This window comes from Callospermophilus lateralis, chromosome 7, assembly GCF_048772815.1.
Source record: "Callospermophilus lateralis isolate mCalLat2 chromosome 7, mCalLat2.hap1, whole genome shotgun sequence".
NCBI classification, from domain to species: Eukaryota; Metazoa; Chordata; class Mammalia; order Rodentia; family Sciuridae; genus Callospermophilus; species Callospermophilus lateralis.
In genome coordinates, this window is record NC_135311.1 from 107897435 (window position 1) to 107918559 (window position 21125).

General features: G+C 51.9%; 1 protein-coding gene across 1 annotated transcript in view; it reads left to right on the plus strand.

The window, feature by feature from the left end:
- Trabd2b (TraB domain containing 2B) overlaps nucleotides 1-21125 on the plus strand; it is a 214776-nt gene that overhangs the window by 160113 nt on the left and 33538 nt on the right. The gene's annotated exons all lie outside the window — the stretch shown is intronic.

A 21125-nucleotide genomic window follows, 5' to 3' on the forward strand; every position in this document is an offset into this window, starting at 1 on the left:
AAGGAAGTAATGCTCTGCCTCAGTCCTTCAGGGAGCCCTTGCAAGGTTGGGGGGACTCCTGGAGACTCAAAAGTCTAATCCCCTACATGGCTTCCCACAGAAGGGGTTCTGAAATCTTCAGAGCTGAAAGAATTGGCAGGCTTCAGTGTTGGACCTTGGCTCTACCTTGTGAAGATCCAGAGGGCGTGGCTAGAAGGACCTCACGGGTCTCTGCTGACCCATCCAACCGGGCTGAAGTCCTCTTGTCTGTCTACAGCAAAGCTGTTCTTGTCTTTCTCCTAGAACTCCAGCTCCCCGTGCTCCATCTGCCCCAGCAAATGCACACACCCAATCTCCAGAACCAGGCACACCTACTGAGAAAGGACTTCCCTGAAGCCCAGGGCTAGTGAGCTCCCCATCTCCAGGGCAATGCAAGCAGGGGCCCATGCTCTGGGGCAGGGAGGCCAGGAGGGGCCTGCCTCTGCAGAACTACATCTGGCAGAGCTCTGAGGTCTCCTCCTATGCCCCGAAGGCCTCAGCCCTAGTCAGTGACCCGGGCGCGACCCTGCCGGGGTGCCGAGGTAGCGAGGCCCTCGTTCTCACTTGGAAGTGAAGTCGGAGGACGGGCTTTCAGTGCTTTGCTCCAAGAATGTGCTGACACTGCAGCAACTTGGCAGACTTCCCCCCACCCCCTGCTTCCCCTGTGCAGCTACAGAACCTCCCTCTGCCTTCCCAGCCTGCACCAGGTCACCAGATGAGAACCTGTGGCGTGTCAGGGGATGCCTGAGCAAGACCTCATCACACGCACGGTTCCATTGGTCTGGCCTACGTCTCGCTCTGGCTCCCAGAGAAGGAGTCCAGCCCTGGAATGAGGGAACTTCAGGGCAGATAACACCGGGGAGAGTCTCGGAGGGTCTGGATCTAAGGATGTGGCCTCAATGGCTCTCTCTCCATAGGACACTGCGGATGGGGCCACAGCCTTCTCCTGCAAGGCCACCTGCACTAGCACACAAGGGTCTCACCGCTGGTCTCCTGACCCTCAGTTGCTGGAAGCAATATGGAGCCGTCCTGGGAGAGGAAAAGGCTACAAAGGATAATCATAGCTCTGTATTACTATTCAACTTTGTGCCTGCTCCCTTGAATTTAAGCTGGGGATCACAGTAGTATTGTAGGATTAAAAGAGTAAAAAACTGAAAAGCACAGTGCATGCATTATAACTTTCATAGCCTGAAAGAAAGACATCCCCATTTTTACGGAGGAGAGAATACCCTTAGAAAGGCCCAGAGTCTAGCCCAAAGCCACCGAAGGAGGAGGGAGTGAGGGAGGGGGCCAGTGGCAAAGCAGGGATTTGATTCCGCAGCCTGACTGCCCCCACCCCCCATGGCCTGTGATGAGAAAGCGCAGAGCTCAGTGGGAGGTTGTCTGAAAAGGGGGCCCGAGAGGGCTGAGGGGGTATCTGCACTCCTACCGGAACCCGAACACCAAAGTGGGGCCCAGCTTCTGGGATTCACAGATGCCTGGGGCAGAGCAGGGTGGACAGCATGCTCCCGGAGCCCGCCCACAGGCTTGTGGGAGGAAGAGCACCCAGAACCCAGGCAGATTGGTCAGGTGTGTGTGGGGGGGGGAAGGGTGCGGGGGAGAGAAACTGTGTGTGAGAGGAATTATGAATGTGTGTGTGTGAGTTAGTGAGAAACTGTGTGCGTGACAGTGTGTGTGCTCAACACCTGGGGTCTGCATGCATCTAGGCGTGCAGGAGACTGAAACCCAGGGTCTCAGTGGTGAGCACTGGAGTCTGAATGTGACCAGCAGTGGGCTTGATACGTGCGCCCCCACCTATCAAGAGAGCGCATGCGCATTGCCCGGTGCTCGGGAGTGGGCAGTGAGGTTAATTACATTTTCCGGTCCGCCGAGAATTAATCAGCAGCGCCTCATTGTTCCAACCCTTGTCGAGGGTTTTTCTTCCTCAAATGTCTGCAACCGCTGCTTTTGAAGAGGGATGATGACAGCCTGAAGGGTGTACAAAGAGGGTGAGGAGGCTTGGGGTGGAGGCTGGGGGGCTGGAGGACTGACTGGCATGGTGTTGAGTTCTGGGGACCACGGGCTGACCTAAGACAGATGGGCAGGCTCCTGCTTGTGTAAAAAGTACTTTCTAGAAGCTGGAGTAGTCCAGAGATGAGGTAGGCTGCTGTGGGAGCACAGAGGTGTGGCAGGGCCCTGAGTGCCTGCCTGACAGGGACATTGTCATGGCAACCCCTACCCTGAGGACAAAGGCAGGTACCTTCCAATCCTGAGCTCTGGGGCCCTCGATTCCTGCTCCCCCAGCCCAGTCCTGGAGCTGTCAGCTTCCTGCAGGCTCCCACCATGCCTCAAAGAGCCTCAGGCTTTCTGATACCCATTTTTCAGATGAGGACCTGGAAAAGTTTAACTGATTTGCCCTCAGTGCACCATTGGGCTCTAACCAGCCCCCTGATAGTGCATGTGATTCTCTGTCCACCTCTCCAGGCCCCATCACACAGAGTCTGGAGCAGAACAGCCACTGGGTGGGCAGCTGCTGTCAGGCTTGTTCTCTGCCTAGCACCTTCCTGTAGAAATGACACCCTGAACACTGCTGGGGGAGCCAAAAGCCCCTGTCAGCCCAGAGCTAAGAACCTGTGTGACTGAGCATCGGGGAGGCTTTCCACCGGAAAGGAACAATGAGGAGGGGAACAAACACCAGGCCAGGGCACCTTCTCCACACACATGCCCAAAGGAGGTAAGGACAGGGAGTGTCCAAAGATCCAGGAGGAAGGAAAGAACTGAGGTCAGAACTTCTTGCCACTACCTGTTGACCTTGGCGATTTGTTCAACCTCTCTGTGCCTTAGTTTTATCATCTCTAAAACTAAAATAATTTCTTTACAGTATTTGGTAAGATTAAATAAGATTGAGCATGTGTGTGTGCGTGCCTGTGTGTGTGCTTGGTATTTACTAAATGGTATCTGTGAACTTAACATTGTTTTTCCTTCCTGCTGAGGGGTGAGGAAATTTGAGACCCACAGGATACAATGGGCACATGATTCAGAGGACTCAGGGTATGGGGAGCAGTGAGGAGGCCAGGCTGGCTGGAGAGACGGGGAAGATTGGGACAGGGCAACCCAGCAGCCAGGGTGCAGGACCCACCACCCTGCCACTAGCCTGAGAGCTTCATCCACCTCCCCTTTGGGCTTTCTTTCCTGGTACTCAGCTGAGCCTAGGGTGGGCCAAATTCTCACTGACCAACCAGGGAGCAGACAGTTCCCCAGGCGTATCCCAAGATCTGTCTAAAAGTATGCTCCCACACTGCATGAACCTGGACACCTCCCTGGCCCTCTCTGAGCTTAGTAAAGTAGGCAGCTAGACTTTGTGGCATAAGCCCCCTGCTGCTGGAAGCAGGGAGGGAATGGACTTACCTAGGAGAATCTGGGGATGGCAATTGGTGATAAAATGCCATAAGTTCATTCAATTGTTCATAAGACACTTATTGATCACACTTTATGTGCTAGGGCTGGAGATATTAGTGAACAAAAATATCCCTGCCCTTCTCATGCAAGGTCGTACTTCTAAGACAGAGGATGGGATCAACAATAAATAGGATAAACCAGTCACTAGCCTAGTGTGGGAAAGTGATTAGTGCTATGGAGAAAGAAAGGCCGAGTACCTGGAGATGGGAGTGCCTGGGGTGTGGGGAATACCATTTTACGTCAGCCATCCAACTGTTCATCACGGGCACCATGTCCTCACCAGGCCCAGAATTCCATCTGCCATCAATTTCCAGGATTAGAAAAAGCCAAATTGTCCCTCACCATTGAGAAGGTGCGATTGGCAAGTGGGGCAGATTTCTCTGCTGTAGCTTCATGGAGAAGCTACCAGCCACACACGTTCTCTCCTATAAGAATGTATCCTGGTGTCTGGTCTGCATCCTGGAGGACAGTAACCATGTCCCTGAGTCACAGAGCAGGGCTAAGCCTGCATAGCCACTCAGAATCCTGTATCTAAAGGATTGGTCCACACTGTTCTCAAGCAGCGGCCTTGAACCTGAGATGGGGGCAGGAACCCTTGTCCCCCCAAGTGGGAAATTCTTCCTGGCACCACCTGCCCACAGAAGGAATATCAACCAGCCAGCATGAGACCCTTCATGGACAAACCAAGGGGCGACAGACCCTGCTGTGTTCATCCACAGAGCACGGTGTCCACACCAGGCCTAGAATTCCATCTGCCGCCAAATTCCAGGGCTGGAAATAATGAGGCAAATTGTCCCTCACCACTGATTAACTTTCAAGTTGCTCTGCTAAACTGGGTGCAGTTGAAGTTTTTAGCAAGTCTCCCGGGGACCCCAGGCGTCTTCAGTTTCAGCCTTGTAAAGAACTGTTAAGATCCAATCAAAATAAATAAAATCAGATCCAGGAAAGTGATGTGTTTGTGACTGCAGACCAAACACTCGGGATATTCATGCAGAAGCCCAGCACCCCACTTTTCGCAGAGATTTCTTATACTAGATTGGCACAGGCCCATGATCTCACCGGCCTCTCCAAAGGCCTAGAAATGTCCTTGTGAGCCTCCTGCCCCTGCAGAAACTAGAGGGGAAATTCAGCCCCATCCCCATGGCTGGCAGTGGGGAGAATCTTATACATGCCCTAGCCCTGTCACAGCATCTAGAACAGAAAATGCAAGCCCTAGAAACATGATGTAACCGTGAAATTGAACTCCAAAGAAGGCAATGCCAAAGTCAAGGACTGTGAGTGACAGACTGTGTACCCTCATAGCGTCAGAGGCATTAGAACCCCAGTAGGTCAAGTCAGAGGATGTTAAATCCCAACTCAACATCCAACTGGATGACCCAAGGGGTATCTTTCGTCCCACTATCCTGCCACCTTGTGATTCTGGACACACAGAAGAAACCAGTGAAGGCCAGGACATAGCTGCTAGAAGTGTGCCCCACTTTCTGTCTCCTTCCTGCCCAACCAGCCACCCCTCCTCCTGACCTTAAAGACCATTTGATGCTTCCACTGCAATTTTTTAAATATTTTTTTTTAGTTGTCAATGGACCTTTTTATTTATTTATATGAGGTGCTGAGATTCGAACCCAGGGCCTCACACATGCTAGGCAAGCGCTCTACCTCTGAGCCACCTCCACGGCCCTCCACTGCAATTTTTAATCAAACCCTGGAAGAAAATCAAATATACATGAGAGAAAAACCCCACGCAGTATGAAGAACCGTGTCCTGGATGCTGAGGTTCAGAGCAGCCCGCAGGGAAGCCCCTGAGAGCTGGGGCAGCCCCTGGAGAAGGTTGTGGACAGCCCTGGGGTTGGAGAGGGGAGTCCGGGCTGCTGGGAGCCAGGGCTGGAGGCGGGCTGGGAAGCCGGCAGCCGCCCGCTCCACTGGCCTGGCCCGCTCTTCCTGGAGCCGTCTTGGTCTGCGGCTGGCTGGCGCCATGTTTCCCTTCGCAGGTTTCCCCAGAGCCCCCGCCAGGGTGAGGCCGGCCTCCCTGGCCTGTCCTGCCATGCGGCCGAGGCTGGCCCCGGCCACCACCCCACGCGCCGCCCTGAAAGGCCCCTTGTGCTGCCGCACAGCGCGGTTCTCTTACCTCATAAACGGCTAATTTGTTACATATTTTCTGACGCTGTAAATGGGAGAACAAAGACCTTTTCTCTCTCATATTTTCGTTAAATTATGTTTGTGGGGGAACCTGATCCCCTTCAAAGGGGGGCCGAGGAGCTGGGGTGGAAGCCTCCGGGGCTTGCTGACCTCCCAGGCCTGCTCAGTCCCCGAGGTGGCTGAGGCTGCAGGGCCTGGGTGCTCCTGGCACCTGGAGGGAGGCAGCCAGGGGCCAGGGGTCGGCCCTCAGCTCAGCACAGAAGATGCAGTCTCAGAAGCAGGTGGAGGAGGTGGGCTCCTTCAGGGGTCTCACTGTACTGTCAACCCCTCTCCCTGCATCTAGATGTGTATGAGATATGCCAGGAGCCGGGAGGTGGGGACAAGAAGTCTCACAACAGAGAACCCAGGGAGAACAGCTCCATTTCAGAGACCCCTGTAATCCTGAGGCTCTGATCCGTGTCTGGGCTTTGCCCTGTTCTCCTCCACATCTGGGCTCCCAATACACCCCTGACACCCTCTTATACAAAAGCATACTCATTAGATTTGACCCAGGGGCCAGGTAGGACATGGCCTCCAGAGGTGCTCCACCAGAGCTGGCTGCTCAAAGGTGTCTACTGGGCATGCAAGCCTCTCCTACCCTCCATCCCATATTTCCTTCCTCCATTCCTTTCTTACTTCTAGTGAGTGGCTCCAAGTGGCAGGCCCTGCACCAGAGTAAAGTAGACACGGTCCCCACCCTTGTCATATCTGCACAGGAGGTGGTGAGAGATTGGCACATGACTGAAATTACCAGTGTGTCTTCAGGCACCCACCACTTACCTTCTGGGTGACCTCAGGCCATTCACTTCACCACTCTGGCTGTACCTCCTTTGCCTCATTGGTAAAATGTGGATTAAATGGGAACTATCTCACAGTGTTGTCAAGCCTTAAATGAAATAATACTTGTGATGAACTTTCCATAGTGCCTGGCATAGAACCATGATCCGTGGTAGTTAATGCCCTTACTAAAATGAGCAGACATTAAATGAATATTAACTACATACATGTTTGAAGATAAACTTATGATTACTTGAAATGAAGAAGACAGGATAAAGGAGAGCCTTGAAGGATTCACCTGAGCTGATCTGGGGGCCCCAGAAGGAGTTTCCAGGAGGTGAGATGGGGGAGGGACTGGGAACGGCATAGCTGGCAGGAGGACCAGTGTGTGCAGAGACCCTGAGGCAGGAGAAAATAGCATGTTAAAAAAAAAAAAAATGTAAAGCAGCATGTGAAGGTGATAAAAAAAAAAAAAACGCAGAGTAGGGAGAACAGGAGCAGGATGAGTCCAAGGAGAGAGGCAGGGGATGCTGGGAGGCATGTGGAAGAAGTTCATTGTTATTCCTGGAGCAGAGGAGAGCCATGAAGGATATGAGCTGGGGAGTGTCATGGTCTTACTTATGATTTTTAAAGATTGAACCCACATAGCATCCTCCTTCTCTGTTCAGCACAGGACTGGTGGGCCCTACGCCAGCACAGGGCTAATCAGGATCTGAGCTGCAGCCTCAGGGCCTGAGGTCAGGTGTACAGTGCTCCTAGCAGCAAAGAGAAATACAAGCAAAAGGGAGAGGGAGGAGCGGGGTGAGGTTGTAGACACAGACCCAGCAGGGGCCAGATCACAGGGCCTGGCCAGCCAGTGGAGAATGATCAATGGGGCTCGTTGGTGTTGGGAAGCAGGAAACTGAGTGGCATTAACCCTGGTCCCTCCCAGAGCCTTACAGAGGATCTGGCAGGCATAAGCACAGGTTAGCCACCCATGTGAATGTGGGTTGTGGTTGGGCCCTTCTGTGGCTGCAGGGACACACAGCACAATCTGCGTTCCTGTCCTGAACCTATCTCTGTGTCTCTTGCACGTGTTATGTACACACATGTTCCTGCTCAGCCCTCAGTCACTTAGAGTCCTGGATATCCCTGGATGGATAGAAGCTCTGTTCTGTGGCTGTGCTTCCCTGTCACAGGAGCCCAGGGAAAGGGAAGACACACGCAGGCTGGAGCTGGGGAACGGGGAGGTTCCAGGTGGAGCAAGGGGATGCTATGGACAGGTTGGGGCCAGCAAGGATGCCAGGTCTCAGTGGCAGGCTCAGACAGGGCAGTGGAAGGCCAACGTGCACCCAAGGCCTCACGAGAAGATCTGCGGTAGGAAGCCAAGAGGCTGGGGCAGCAGCCCTCCCCCCTGACCATGGAGGGTCCTGGAAGCAGATTGGATCCTTTAACCAGCAGCTTCAGGGGTCCTTGGCCTTGCACTCATCCTGCCCTCTCAGGGCGGACCTGCGCAGCAAGGCGGCCTTGGATAACACCGAGGATTCCCATCTGCAGTGTAAGCAGATCTTCCTCCATCCAAAATGTGTCGACTCCTCTGTGTTCTTTTCCCAAGACTAAGGCTCAGATTTCAGTTTCACATTCTTTTGCCTTAGGTCTAAAAACATTTCTCCTTTCTGTGGTAGGGGGAAGGAGGGACCAAGGCTCAGGAGACACTAGCTGACCAAGTGGAGCAGACAGATACCTCACTGCTGCCTTAGTCTGCGTCTGCTGGCTTGCTGTGTGGCCCTGGACACTTTCCTGCCCTCTCTCAGACTCAATGTCCTCTCTGCACTGTGAGGAACCCCATGTAGGATCTGAGGACCTGCCTTCCCCTGAGAGTTTCTTGGTAGTGCCAGTCTCCAATGCTCCCATCTGCCAGGAAGTGTCTCCTGTGGCTTCAAACAGGCAAAAAATAGAAGTTGGAACTGCACTCTAGTTTTTTCTGTAAGGCCAAGTTCCACGCAGCTGTCTCCTTTGATACACCCTAGTAAGTGTGTCTGCTCCCCGGTCTGGCAGCACATGGGGTCTCCGACTGTGCCATGAGCCTTCTCTCCTTCCTGCCTCTCTGGTTCTCCTCCTTTGTTCAACTGCTCCCCAGAGGGGGTCCAAGGATTTCTGAAGAGGAGGAGGAGAAAGTGAGACTCTTCCTCCAACACTGGGGAAGGAGCAAGGGGGCAGTGATGGGCAGTGGGAGAGCCTCAGTCCCCTGAGTTGGGACGTGGAAAACATCCAAGCCAGGAAAGATTTGGATCCATCCTGCCCTTAAGTTGCTCAGCACATCCCCCGAGGCTGGCCAGAGCAGGGCTTCCTCACCTCTCCTGGCCCTTTTAATCCTTTTCCACACAGCAGCCAGAGGGCAGCTTCGAAGTCAAAAGCCCAGCTGGTCATTCCCCGTGTAATCACTTCAGTGGCTTCCCATTGTCCAGCAGCTAAAATCTGAGCCCTGGATCTGCCACTGCCCCTGCACCAGTTCCAGCTGCACTCCAGTCAGGGGGAATCATTGCCATGCCCGTGAACTTGCCAGTTTCACCCAGTCTCCCCTCCTCCCTGCAATTCCTTTTATCTTCTGTGTGGCAAATTTATGCTCCCACAAGGCATCCCTGGAGTTACCTCCCTTGGAAGTCCCATTTGTGGTCCCTCTTAATTCTGCTGAGCTCCAATAGCACCTTGTCCTTCCCCTTGGTCCCAGCCTTTAACAAAGAGCTGCACCATCTTGCAGCAAGTCTTCCCTGAGGACCCCCTCCCTTGCTCTGCCCCACACCTGACCTAAGTCCTCAAGGATAGAAAAGGTACTGATTTGGTGCCTGTCCCCAGAACCAGCACAGGGCCTGAAAACTGAGGATTGACTACAGATCCAGTCGACACATGCTGAACTCTGGCCCCTCTTTGGAACACGTGCAGCAGAGCCTTCCAGAAACTACTGAACACTTAGGAAACAGAAGTGTATATGTATATATGTGTGGGGGACAGGGGTGTGGTATGTGTGTGTTTGTGTTTGGTGTGTGTGTGTGTGTGTGTGTGTGTGTGTGTGTTCATCCCAAGGAGGGATGATAAATACTTTATGAGGTTTGCAGAATGTTAATCTCCAGCAGGCAGGACAAATACTATTCTCCCCACTTTAAAGATGAGTAAGCTGAGGTCCAGGAGGAGCAAGGCCCTTCTCATGTTCCCACAGCACATCACTGAAAAATCCAGAGCAAGAACATCATACAGCTTATATATAGCAGGTGTCAGGTTTGGAGCTGGGTCAGAGGCCTGCGCTTTCTGCTGTCCTTTGTCCCTGGAGTACTTGGTAATGGTGACTTAGCAAACAAATGCAGAGGTATATTACCATTCGTCTCAGCAATACTTCGTGCTCACAAAGTCACCTCCTCTCACCCTCGGCCATCCAAAGGTGCCTACTCCAATCAGGTCTTGCTTGGCCTCTGCCCAGGACCAAGGCATAGCAGAGGACCCTCCTCCCACACCCCCTCCTCCCCTCTGCAAATTGGTAATTGCTGTGTGGTCAGACCAGAGGAATTAGGCAGGCCCTCTAGGAATTTCATACTGATTTTGCACATGAAAATGGAGACTTGCCTTTTGAAGTCTAGGCAGCTGTGTCAGCAATGCAGGAAAAATAAAAATAGCATGTTTCAAGCCAATGGAAGCAGCAGTTTAATAACAATAATGATGATGATGTCGTGGCCACTACTGACAGATGGCCTCCCATGTAGACCACAGTCCCTTCCTAGGTCTCAATCAGCTCATCTCTGGTTCCCCATCTATTTCAGCTCCCACGGGTGATTTATGCAGTATCTGAAGAGCAGGTAGAGAAGGGCTGTGTGTGCTGGGTAGGTTGAGACCTATGGAGCTGAAGACCCTTCACTATGATCCCCTCCAGGCCCGACCTAAGACATATCCTTAAACACACCTTGCACTTCTGCACCCCTCTCCCATGAACACCCCTCTCTACACCTCATTAATCTGCCTCAGTTTAACTTGAAGCCTCTATTTTTTCAACAATGTCTAGGCTGGATTAGGACCCCCACTTACCCACCAGAGGCCTCCAAACCCTGTTTTGCTTCTATTGCTAGCTTATTGCTTAGCGTTATAATTACCTGTTTCTTTTCCTCTCCTCCTTGAATTTGCTCCAAGCTTTATAACTGAGAATAGGTTGGTCTAGATGCCTCTCTGGGACTTTGCAATACATGTTATGCCCTTTTCCCTGTGTGCAGAGTGTATTCAGTTTAAGAGATCGGGGTGGTTACTGGAGAACAGCAGGAACAGAAGCAAGGAGAGCAGGATGGGTCAGGTGGGCAGAGCCATGGCTCTGGGCAAGAAGCCCAACCATGGGGAAGTGTGGGATGTCGCTTACTTCCCTGAGCCTTGGACTCCATTCCTGGAAAATGGGGCAAATCATACCCACCTCACAGGGCCATCATAAAAATAATTATCAAGTCTCCATGTACAAAGTGCCTAGAACCATAGGCCATTTAAGCCCTAAGATGGGCAGGACATCCAGAGCTGAGAGGCTCTCCCACATCTCATTTCTCAAAAGGACCTCGTCCCAGAGAAGGTCCCCAAGCTCATCTGGGTCTTGGGTCTTCCTTGGACCTATCTATACTGAAAGTTGAAAACCTAGGGACCCCTTCTCCCTCCAATAGTGCACTCCTTTCCTGGAGACCCCTGGCCTCCAGGACAGCCCCAGCCATCAGCCTCTCTGCCCAGCAGAATGCTACTCTCATCCTGTGGGTGGCTCTGGATTTATGAGCATTTCCTGGCAAGACTTGAAGGACAGAGAGGAACACTGGAATCTTTAAGGGTGGTCTCTGGGTGGAGCAACCAGGCATCCAGAGAGAAGGAAAGAAAGCTCCGTGAGTCAGTCTTCCCGATGCCGCCCAGGAAAGCACCGGGCCTCCCAGCCCCACCACAGGCTGGAGGAGGATGTGGCCAGCTCCACTGTGTCCCCCGGGTGGAATCCACGGCGCAGAGGGTGTCTGTGCTGAAAGCTAAGGCAGTGGCTCTTTGGGTGGTGGCTGGTAGCTGGGAATGTTGGGGGGAAGGAGACAGTCTCCCAGCTTCGCCCCTGCCCCGTGGATTCCAGCACGCCTCAGCTTACACTCCCATCACTTCCCATCTGACAGGGGAAGCCCTGGGGTCCTACATACCCACCCCCACCACCCACCCCACCATAACCGCCAGGCCTTGTGCTGGGACTTCGGTGCTTGCCTCTGTGGAGCCACCCCCCCACACTGCCCTCCTGCCCTGGGCTGAGCCAACATCACTGGGCTCCCCCTTATCCAGAGTTCAAGAGAAGGCACTGGCAGACCAGTGGGCAGGAGGGAAAGAAAATTGGGATATGTCTTGTGCCCACCCACACCCTGCTCCCCTCCTGGGTGAGTGGGTGAGCACTGCGAGCCAGGCCTTGGCCTCATAGCAGCCTTGGTTCTGGCTGCTCTCGGGTCCCTACTCTCTCCTCTTCCCCTAAAGGTTTAGGAGCAGCAGAGCTTCCTACTGCTGCTGCTGCTGCTGCTACTACTACTACTACTTCTCTGTCTGCACCTTTGTGAATATTCCCATCCCTCCGCGCCCTCCATCCGCTCCCTGCATTTCCTAATCTTCAGACCCATCAGGCCTGTTCTGCTTCAGGGCCTTTGAACCCACTGTTCCCCCTGCCCAGCTGCTCTTCTCTCAGATCTCCACAGGCCTTTCCTCATGGAGGTCTCACCTGGACATCTAGTGTAAAATGTCAACTCCCAACACACACACACACACACACACACACACACACACACACACACACACACCTGTCCCACCCCTGCTCTCTCCCCGGCCTCATTTCCTCCTTAGCAACCATCCTTCTCTCACCTACTAGTTTGGATGTTGTGCTGATTGTCAGTTCTCTCCTAATGGGATGAAGTCTCCCTAAGGGCAGGGATCTTGGTGTGTTGTCTTTTCTGCTGTAGCTCTAGGTCCCATAACAGCACCTGATAGCTAAGTGCTCAATAAATACTTACTCGATGAATGTGTAAATGGGTCCTTTGAAAGTGGGTGGATCAAGGCCCCAGGAAGGGAAATGACTTACCCAGGGCTTCAGAGTGAAGAGTCAGATGTGGGCTAGATGTCTGGTCCCCGTCCCACCTAGAGGCAGGCCCCGGCTCCAGGAAACTTTGTGTTTATTTGGATGCCTGCTGCTCAGTAGCCTAGTGTACAGAGATAGGAGTCTATGCCGGAAGCCTGGAAGTCTCGGGACTCTGAGCAGGAAGCCGGGAGCGGTCGGCATTGCTTTGGTGCTGTCAATGGGGCACGGAGAATAAATAAATAAATTGTAGCCACAGCCCCAGTAAATGTCCCCCAAGCCAGAGAAGGCTTCCTGTGAGGCGGAACTGCCCTCTACCCCCTACCCAGGGTGCTGACAGATTAGTCTGGCCCAGAGTTCAGGGCTGAGCTCTGCTCAGCTCTGTGCCATGAGTCACACTCGGTCCTGGTGGGGAACTGCTCAGGTGAGGGTCTGGGAGGGCCTGGGAGGGTCACTCACCCAGATTTTCAGTCATTTGTTTACTTATGCACTGGTCCTACAAGTATCTCTCCACATCACTTTATCCCGTTGTTCGTGTCTGGCACTGTGTCCTCTCTGAGGGAAGGGTCAAGACCAAGAAAGATGATGTGCCTGACCTCGGAGCACGCAAGGCAGCAAGAAACATACCAAGATGGGGGTACTGTAACCTGGCGAGGGTCAGGCACTTGGGAGCCCAGTCCAGGGCTCAGGGAAGACCTCTGATCCAAGGGGACTGCAGGCCGGTGGGGAGAGGGAGGGTTCCAGGCAGAGGGGACCATACAGGAAGTCCTGGATCTGGGCACAGAGTAAAAACAACAGCGAGGCCACACACCAGGTGGGGCTTGGCAAGGGTGCCCTCTTTGCCCTCCTCGTGTGTCAGCTCAGACAGTACCCCAGGCTCTAACACCCTGTCCCACTTCCTGTCTGACCATTCAGGATCTGGGCCTCACAGATGGGTCCCTACATGCCTGTCCCTGCCTGTCCTTCCCACCAGTGGCAGTGTGGGGAGGCTTGGCAGGTTGGACTCAGAGAAAGCAGAGGGAGCCCAGGACCTGCCAGCTGCCTCTGGCTTTGATTCCCAGTTCTAGTTCTTCAGGGTGAGACCTTTAGCAAGTGGTTTCACCACCCTCAAAGGCCTCCATTTCCTGGCTTGTTGTATAGGGATAACAGTCCTTATCTAGGATTATGGTGGGAGATGGTTTCTCAATGTGGCCTGTATAGTCTGATGGTCACCTGTAACCTCATCCCCATCACTAGACCTATGTACTCAGCTCCAGCCACTGTAGCCTCTGCTTCTCCTCACATTAGCCCAAAATCTTTACACCTGCTGGTCCCCCTTCTCTCACCAGTCCCTGCCCCCTTTCCTGCTTGATTTTATTTCAGTGACACCTTCTATATTAATTCTCCTAAGAAATGAAACCAGTGGGATGTGCGTATGCACATACCTCTGTGTGTGGCTGTATGTACCATCATCATGTATCACTTAAAGAACATGTTCTGAGAAGTAAGGGATTTCATCAGTGTGCCTCCAGCACAGTGTAGACCTGCACAGACCTGGACGGCATGGCCTACTACACACCTATGTGAATGGAAAAGTCTATTACGCCCAGGCTACGAAGCTGTACAGCATTACTGTAGTGAAACCTGTGGGCAATTGCAACACAATGTAAGTATTTGTTATCTGAGCACAGAAAAGGTATGGTGCAAATGGGATTTGGGGTTTCATTATAATCTTTTTGTTTGTTTGTTTGTTTTTTCCTTATACTGAGAATTGAACCCAGGGCCTCATACCTGCTAGGCATCCATTGCAATCTCATGAGGCCCTGCTCATATTTGCAGTCCACAGTTGACCAGAACGTCCCATGTGGTGTATAACACTGCCTGTGTGGAGACGGAGGGATTTATTTCAAGGGTGGCTCATATGTTATGGAGAATGGTGATTCCAAAACCTACAGCGTCAGCCAGGAGATTCAGAGAAATTTAGACAAGAGTCAATGCTGCAGTTCAAGTCCCAAAGCAGTCTGCTGGCAGAATCCCCCCTTCTTTGAAGGAGGTCATACTTTTTCTTCTAAGACCATCACGTGATTGGCTGAGTCCCACCTACATTATGGAGAATAATCTGCTCTCCTCAAAGTCTACTGATTTAAATGTCAGTCTCAACTAAAAAATACTTGCCTGGAAACATCCAGAAAATTGATGGAAGAAAATCTGGGACCATGACTCAGCCAACTTGAAACATAAAAGGAACCGTCACATCTGCCCCCTCGTGAACTTGGTACCCATCCAGGTCTCCTTGAACCATACCTAATCTCAAATAACAAGTTTGCACTTCTGCCTCACAGGACGTGGCTGTTTTGTATGTGTACAACCAAAAATGCACAACCTCTCCCCAGAAGAGGGTACAAAATACTGGCACAGGTTTATTCTTCTCCTTGATATCCTATAAATTAAATACTCTGACAATACTATGATGTAAAGTTAACATTACGGAAACACTGTGGTATAAATTCAATATGTATGTTCACGATAAAGGGATAAGAGGGAAGGGAAGAAAGCAAAGATATTTGAGAGTGGCATGCACACACATACACACATGATGACCTTCTGGTCAACTGTGGACTTCAAATATGAGCAGGGCCTCATAAGATTGTAATGGATGCCTGGCAGGTATGAGGCCCAGGGTTTAATTCTCAGTATAAGGAAAAAAAAAAGATTATAATGGAACCAAATTTCCCATTTTCACCATACCTTTTCTGTGCTCAGATAACAAATACTTACATTGTGTTGCAATTGCCTACAGTATTCACTACAGTAGTGCTGTACAGCTTCGTAGCCTGGGTGTAATAGGCTTTACCATTCACCTAGGTGTGTAGTAGGCCTTGCCGTCCAGGTATGTCCAGGTCTACACTGTGCTTACACTCACACAGGTACACAAATATATTCATAACAAATTAAGGAGGGATCTTCATGACAGTTACAGTCCCCGTTTCTGGACCTGATCACCCATGGCCGTAGCTAATGTTCACAGCCACCTTCGTCTTCAACTACTTACACACTCCCTACACCCTTTGCCCATAATTCTGAACCACCCTTCCTGGAAGGTCTGGGCCAGGACTGGGGTGTTGACTCTAATTGCAGGGCATGGTGGTGCTGACGGCCTGAAGCTCACCTGTAAGACAGACACTCTCCCTTGCTCCACATGGAGGAGAGGACCTGTGCTCCTTGGGGTTCAGGATCCACACCCCAGCCAGCTCCATCACTCTCCTCCTGGTCTATGGACCCAGAGGCATGAGATCCAGGAGGCCACCTTGACCCCCTGCTCAGGGTAATCTTCTCTGTGTCTCTAACAGGCTGTATTTTAAGATGTTACTGGTAATGGTTCTTATTCTGTCCACCACCCCTGTGTCCAGCAGGGAAGCTCTGGGAGAGCAGGCCTTTCTGTCAACTTTGTCGCTGGCTAACTCCCAGGCACCTAAATCTGCCTGGCTCAGGAGAGCTGCGTAGTGAGTGTGACTGAGGACTGGGGGCTTGTTCTAGGACCCTCCGGTGCCCCAGCCTGAGAGCCAGGTCTTTCCCGGGGCCCAGGGTCCAAACCTCCTTCCTAACAAAGGAAGTCCTGCCACTTTCTTCTCAGATGACATTGCTGGGCCACCAAGTCAGCATAGGCCTTGGGCCCACCATTCAAGATCACCCAGGACTGTTTACAGGACGACTCTGGAAGAATAAACCTGTCCCCACCCTCCTGGCGCCTGCCGCACTCTTTCCGAGGCCGCACTTGAAGACATATTTAAATTCCAGGCCTAGACAGCAAACGCCGTGGGCCACCTGAAGCCCAGCGAGCCCTGGCAAAGGAGGGGGCTGTGGGGATCCACAAGGGCTCTTGGAGGCCAGGGCTCTTGATGGCTGGGCCTCCACACAGCCTTCCAGGGGGAGTGAGGCAGCTCTGGCCCAGTGTTTGTTATTCCATGTCAAAACCTTATCATAAACATTATCCTCAAGTGGGCCACCGAGGCTCTGGGTGAGGAAGGTTTGTTATTCTAAGGTGGCCAAGAGCAGAAAGCATGGAAGCCTGCGAATCTGAGCAGCGCCAGGCTGAGGAATTCAGGGTGACTGGGAAGGGGGCAGAAGTTAGGCTGGCACTTCATCCTAAAGCCTGCACCTGTATCCCCCTTACCATGGTGGCCAGGGGCCTGTCTGCCCTCAAAAAGAGCTGCATGTGGTCAGAGACCGAGCCCACCTCGTCCACTAAGCTCAGATTCCAAATGGAAGGAGCTGAAAGCCAGTGTTTGTTGGGAATGAATGAGTGCAGCTTCTCCCTGTTAGAAGCACCAAGAGTGCTCAGGGAGGAAGACTTGGTGCTTTGAAGTCCTGGTTGTGGGAACCTGGTGTGGAAACAGAGAAGTGTAATTTGAAACCCCAGTTTTCCTCTACAACTGTGTGTCCTTGGACCTGTCACTCCCATCTGCTTCTTTCAATTCCCCTCTGTCAATAGGGACACCATTCCTGATGGCTTCCTGCACCCCCCACCCCACCCCAAATCAGCAGAGAGAGGCCCCAGTGGGCAGTGGTGAACTAAGAGGACAGGTTCCAGGCTGACCTGAGCACCCCACCTCACCTCTCTCCAAATCTGTCTCCTTGGCAAAGTGCTTAACATCTCTTTGCTGCAGTTCTTTTTATTTTTATTTTTTAAATTCTTACCTCTGAGTTCCTGTAAAGATTAAATAATTAGTTAGCTTAGGAAGTTCCTGACTTGTAGTAAGTGCTCAATAAACCTAGGGAATCCTAGTAATGAATGGATGAAGATTTCTTTATAAATCAAAAAGGCAGAGTGGGAGGAGCCATGCCCCAGGAGTAGCATTCTTCTGGTGTCCCCTCAGTGTTTGCCATGGGTGACCTGGGGATTCAGAGTCAACAGACAGGCAGGAAAAGGGACAATTCAGTGGGACATGTGCCACTGCAAGAGTCTGTGGACAGGAATCTGTGAGAGGCACCAAATCCCACCAAGGTGGCAGAGTTGGGGATGATGAAGCTCCCCCACCCTCCAACTATGATACCATAGGGACACATCTTACATGGCCCAGCCTTGGCTTTTCCATTTCTAACCCAGCAATAACAAATATTCCTGGTTATTTCACAAGGATTCAGAAAGAAATGAGTATTGCTGGACAGAAACTGTGGACGTCTGGAACTCCTGCCTCAGCCACATGGTCCAGAGCACTACAAAGAGTCCTGGGTTAGGAGTCAGAGTGCACAGGGTTGAGCCCACTGGGCCCCAGTTCACTTGTGACCTTGAGCAAGCCCCATCCTACCTCTTCCAGGACGCTGTCTCCTCTCCCCTTTCAAATGATGAGGGCATAGGATGAGATCAGTGATTCTCAAATTTGACTCCCAGTTACCTGGGGGAATCTCTGCTTCGTGGGGGCATTGAGCTGGCAGGACTTCAGGCTCTGCTCTGCCTCCCTTACATCAGCCAACAAAGTTTCCATTTTTATCTACTCTACATTTGGAGTTCCAAGTAAGTTTCCTTTAGAAAACAACAAAAAAAGGATTCCATGGCTAAAAAAGGTTTGAAAACCCTCTGGACCAGATGACCTCTTGGGACCCTCCCAGCTCCAAGCTGGGAAGGCTTGAGTTGAACTATTTTCTTCTAAGTTTTATTTAACAAACACATATTCAGCACTTACTCCATGCCAGGGCTGTTCTTAACACCCTGCAGATTGTAATACACTTAATCCACTAGAACACCTCCCAGCTGCATGAGGGCCACATACATGATTACAGAAGGGACTCCGTGAGGCAAGCAGGGGCCAAGGGAGCCATTTCCCCTCCAGCCGGGTCTTCTGGCGCCTAGGCCGATGACCTCACCGCAGGTCAGGTGGCGCCTTGGCTGGGCTGTTCTGAGCAGCAGCGGGCAGGTGTGCGCAGCGGCTGGGTGTGGTCACAGGAAGTCTGTGTGTCCCAGGCCCTCAGAGGAGGGGAGTGGATCAGCTCGACACGGACACTTTCATCCAAGGCATGTGACCTGTGGGAGGAAGTGCCTGTTGCCTTAGCAATGTCCACAGTAACAAGGCCACTGCCTCCTGTAATCTATCCCCAGCCACCATGCTGCATCGACACCCTGTACCAGATGGCTGCAGATCAGATTTCAGTGGTGGCAGCCCGAGCCTAGGGACCTGAAGAGGGCCTGGAGGTAGGGGAGTCTGACCTCATCTCCAGCCAGCTCATTACGGGGAGCAGCCTGGGCTGCTGCTTCTCACACCATCCGCTCTCCTGCCCAGCCATTAGCAAAACTGGGAGGGGACCGGCGAAGGTGACCTCATGAGCACAGGCCTGGCCCTGCTGCCTGTGTCAGCACTTTGGCCAGGCCACAGGTACCTATTTCAGCAGCTTTTCTTGCTCAGATTATGTGTCTTGGTGAGAACTTGCAGCATGTGGTAGAGTGCTAGAGGCCTCCAGGTTGTTCTTAAGGCTTTAGCTGGCATCCTTGCACTACCATAAGAGGTGTCAAGATACTAAAGAAAAAAGGGGTGACATCCTTCCTTTACCAGGCACAGTGCTGAGCGCTGAGATTCAAAGATGAATGAGATGCAATCGCTATCTTTAAGAAGTTTGTGGCCTACTGAGAGGATCTGGCAGTTATACACAACGGCAATCTGATGTCCACACCAAGGGGGAAGGAAGCATGGCATATCAAACAACTGTCACCACAGTTATGCTTGGAAACAATGGCATTTCCTGCTCATGTGGCTGGGTCAGTTGAGGGTGTGCTCTGCTGATCTTGCTGGGCTCTCCTGTCTGGGATTCGGCTAATCTACGGTGGCCTGGCTGGACCACTCTGCCCTATGTGTCTCTCATCCCTCATCGTACTGGCCTGGGCTGCTCTCAGGGTGATGGCAGAGGGACAGGAGCAGTAGCAGCAGCAGAAGCACTCTAGTGCTTTGCTTTGGTACCTTCATTGTAGCGGTTACTGGCGTGCATTGGCCAAAGAGAGTCCAGAGTCAGAAAGGGAGGGGGCTACAAAGTTCTATGGGGAAGGGCATGGACATAGGGAGGGGTCAAGATCTGGGGCCATTAATCCTTCAGTTTACCACTCACAGAGACCATGGGAGTCAAAGGTCCAGATTACTACCTTGGAAACCACTGAAGAGCCAGCCCTTGAACCCGAGGGCAGGAAAGCTTTGAGCAAAAAAAAGAAGGAAGGAGGCCACCAGAATTTAGCTTTTAACAAAAATAAAATAAAAATAAAAAAAGAAAGAAAACAAACCAAACAAATAAGAAAAAGCACTGGGATGGACTGGGACGGGAGGGAACTGCTGGAAGAGGCTATTGCAATAGACCCAGCGAGAGATGCTGGGGCCTGAATGGGTGTGGGCCAAGAGCTCGGGGTCTTGTCATCTAAAGCATTGTGCAGAACAGAATGAGCTGGCCATGGGGACGGAACACACAGCCTGAGGCTTGGAGAGCAGTGGGGACAGGAGATCTGAGATCACCTCTTGATATTTGCTTGGGTGCCGCAGTCTCTGGCTGGGCACAAATCACGAGTCTCCACACAGCTTGTAGATTCAAACAGCAATTCTTTATTCCCGAACTCACACCGGCCGTCTACAAACACGCTCTGGGGGAATCCACGTTCTCTGCCCAAATCCACTCCGCGTGGGCTTCTGTCTCCCAAAATATACTGTCTGACCCTAAGCACTCAAGAGGAACTCAGCAGCAGGATACGCCCTATTCTAAAGGGGGAACACCCTAATCTCCTATTATGCTAAACTGCCCTATTCTAAAGGGGGAACACCCTAATCTCCTATTATGCTAAACTGCCCTATTCTAAAGGGGGAACACCCTAAACACGGATCCTGCCCTGGTCCTTGAGCAAGGTCACCTTTCAGAAGTCCTTCCACTAGACAGCATGGGAGTAAGCTGGCAAGGAATTTGTCATACCTACTTGGCTGATGGCTCCCAGCACTTGGGGATTGCAATGAGTTTTTCTCTTCATCTTTCCTAAATAACCCAATAAAAATCAGGCTTCTCTCACCCATTGATCAAAGGAGTGTGGGATATGTAGTCCAGTGATGCTGGCTCCAGCTCCAGCCCTCCCCTCCCTGGGTCTTAATGTCCCTGCCTAAAATGATGGCACCAAACTAGACAATCTACCAAGGACCTTTGTACCCCAGTATCATGTTCCATGAGAGCCCTGATCCACAGATGCCACAGGCAGTGGGACTACTCAGGAAATGCCCAGGGACACTGTTCAAAACACAAAGATTCTGATTCCAGAGGGCCTGACCTGGGTATCTGATTTTTGCATAGCATTCCAAGTGACACTGATAACTGGCATAACTGTGGCCCCAGGGACAGGCATGTTGGCCTAGAGGACAGCAGCTCTTGTGAACATGCCTGCTGCTATGAGTGTGGACCAGATTTTGAGGACCGAGTTCCCGGGGCTTCCCCTGGATGAGGGACGCTTCCAGAGAAGGTGGGGCCATCCTGTTGGGCTTTGACATCTTAACAGACGTATTTGTTTTGCTTTGTTTGGATGTTCTTAGTTACAAAATGTGCTAGAAAACGTCTAAGGACAGGAACACAAAAGGAATTCAGAGATAAACTCACCTAAAATTCCAAACCCAGGCAAGCACAGTCTTCATCTTGCCCTGTCATTAAA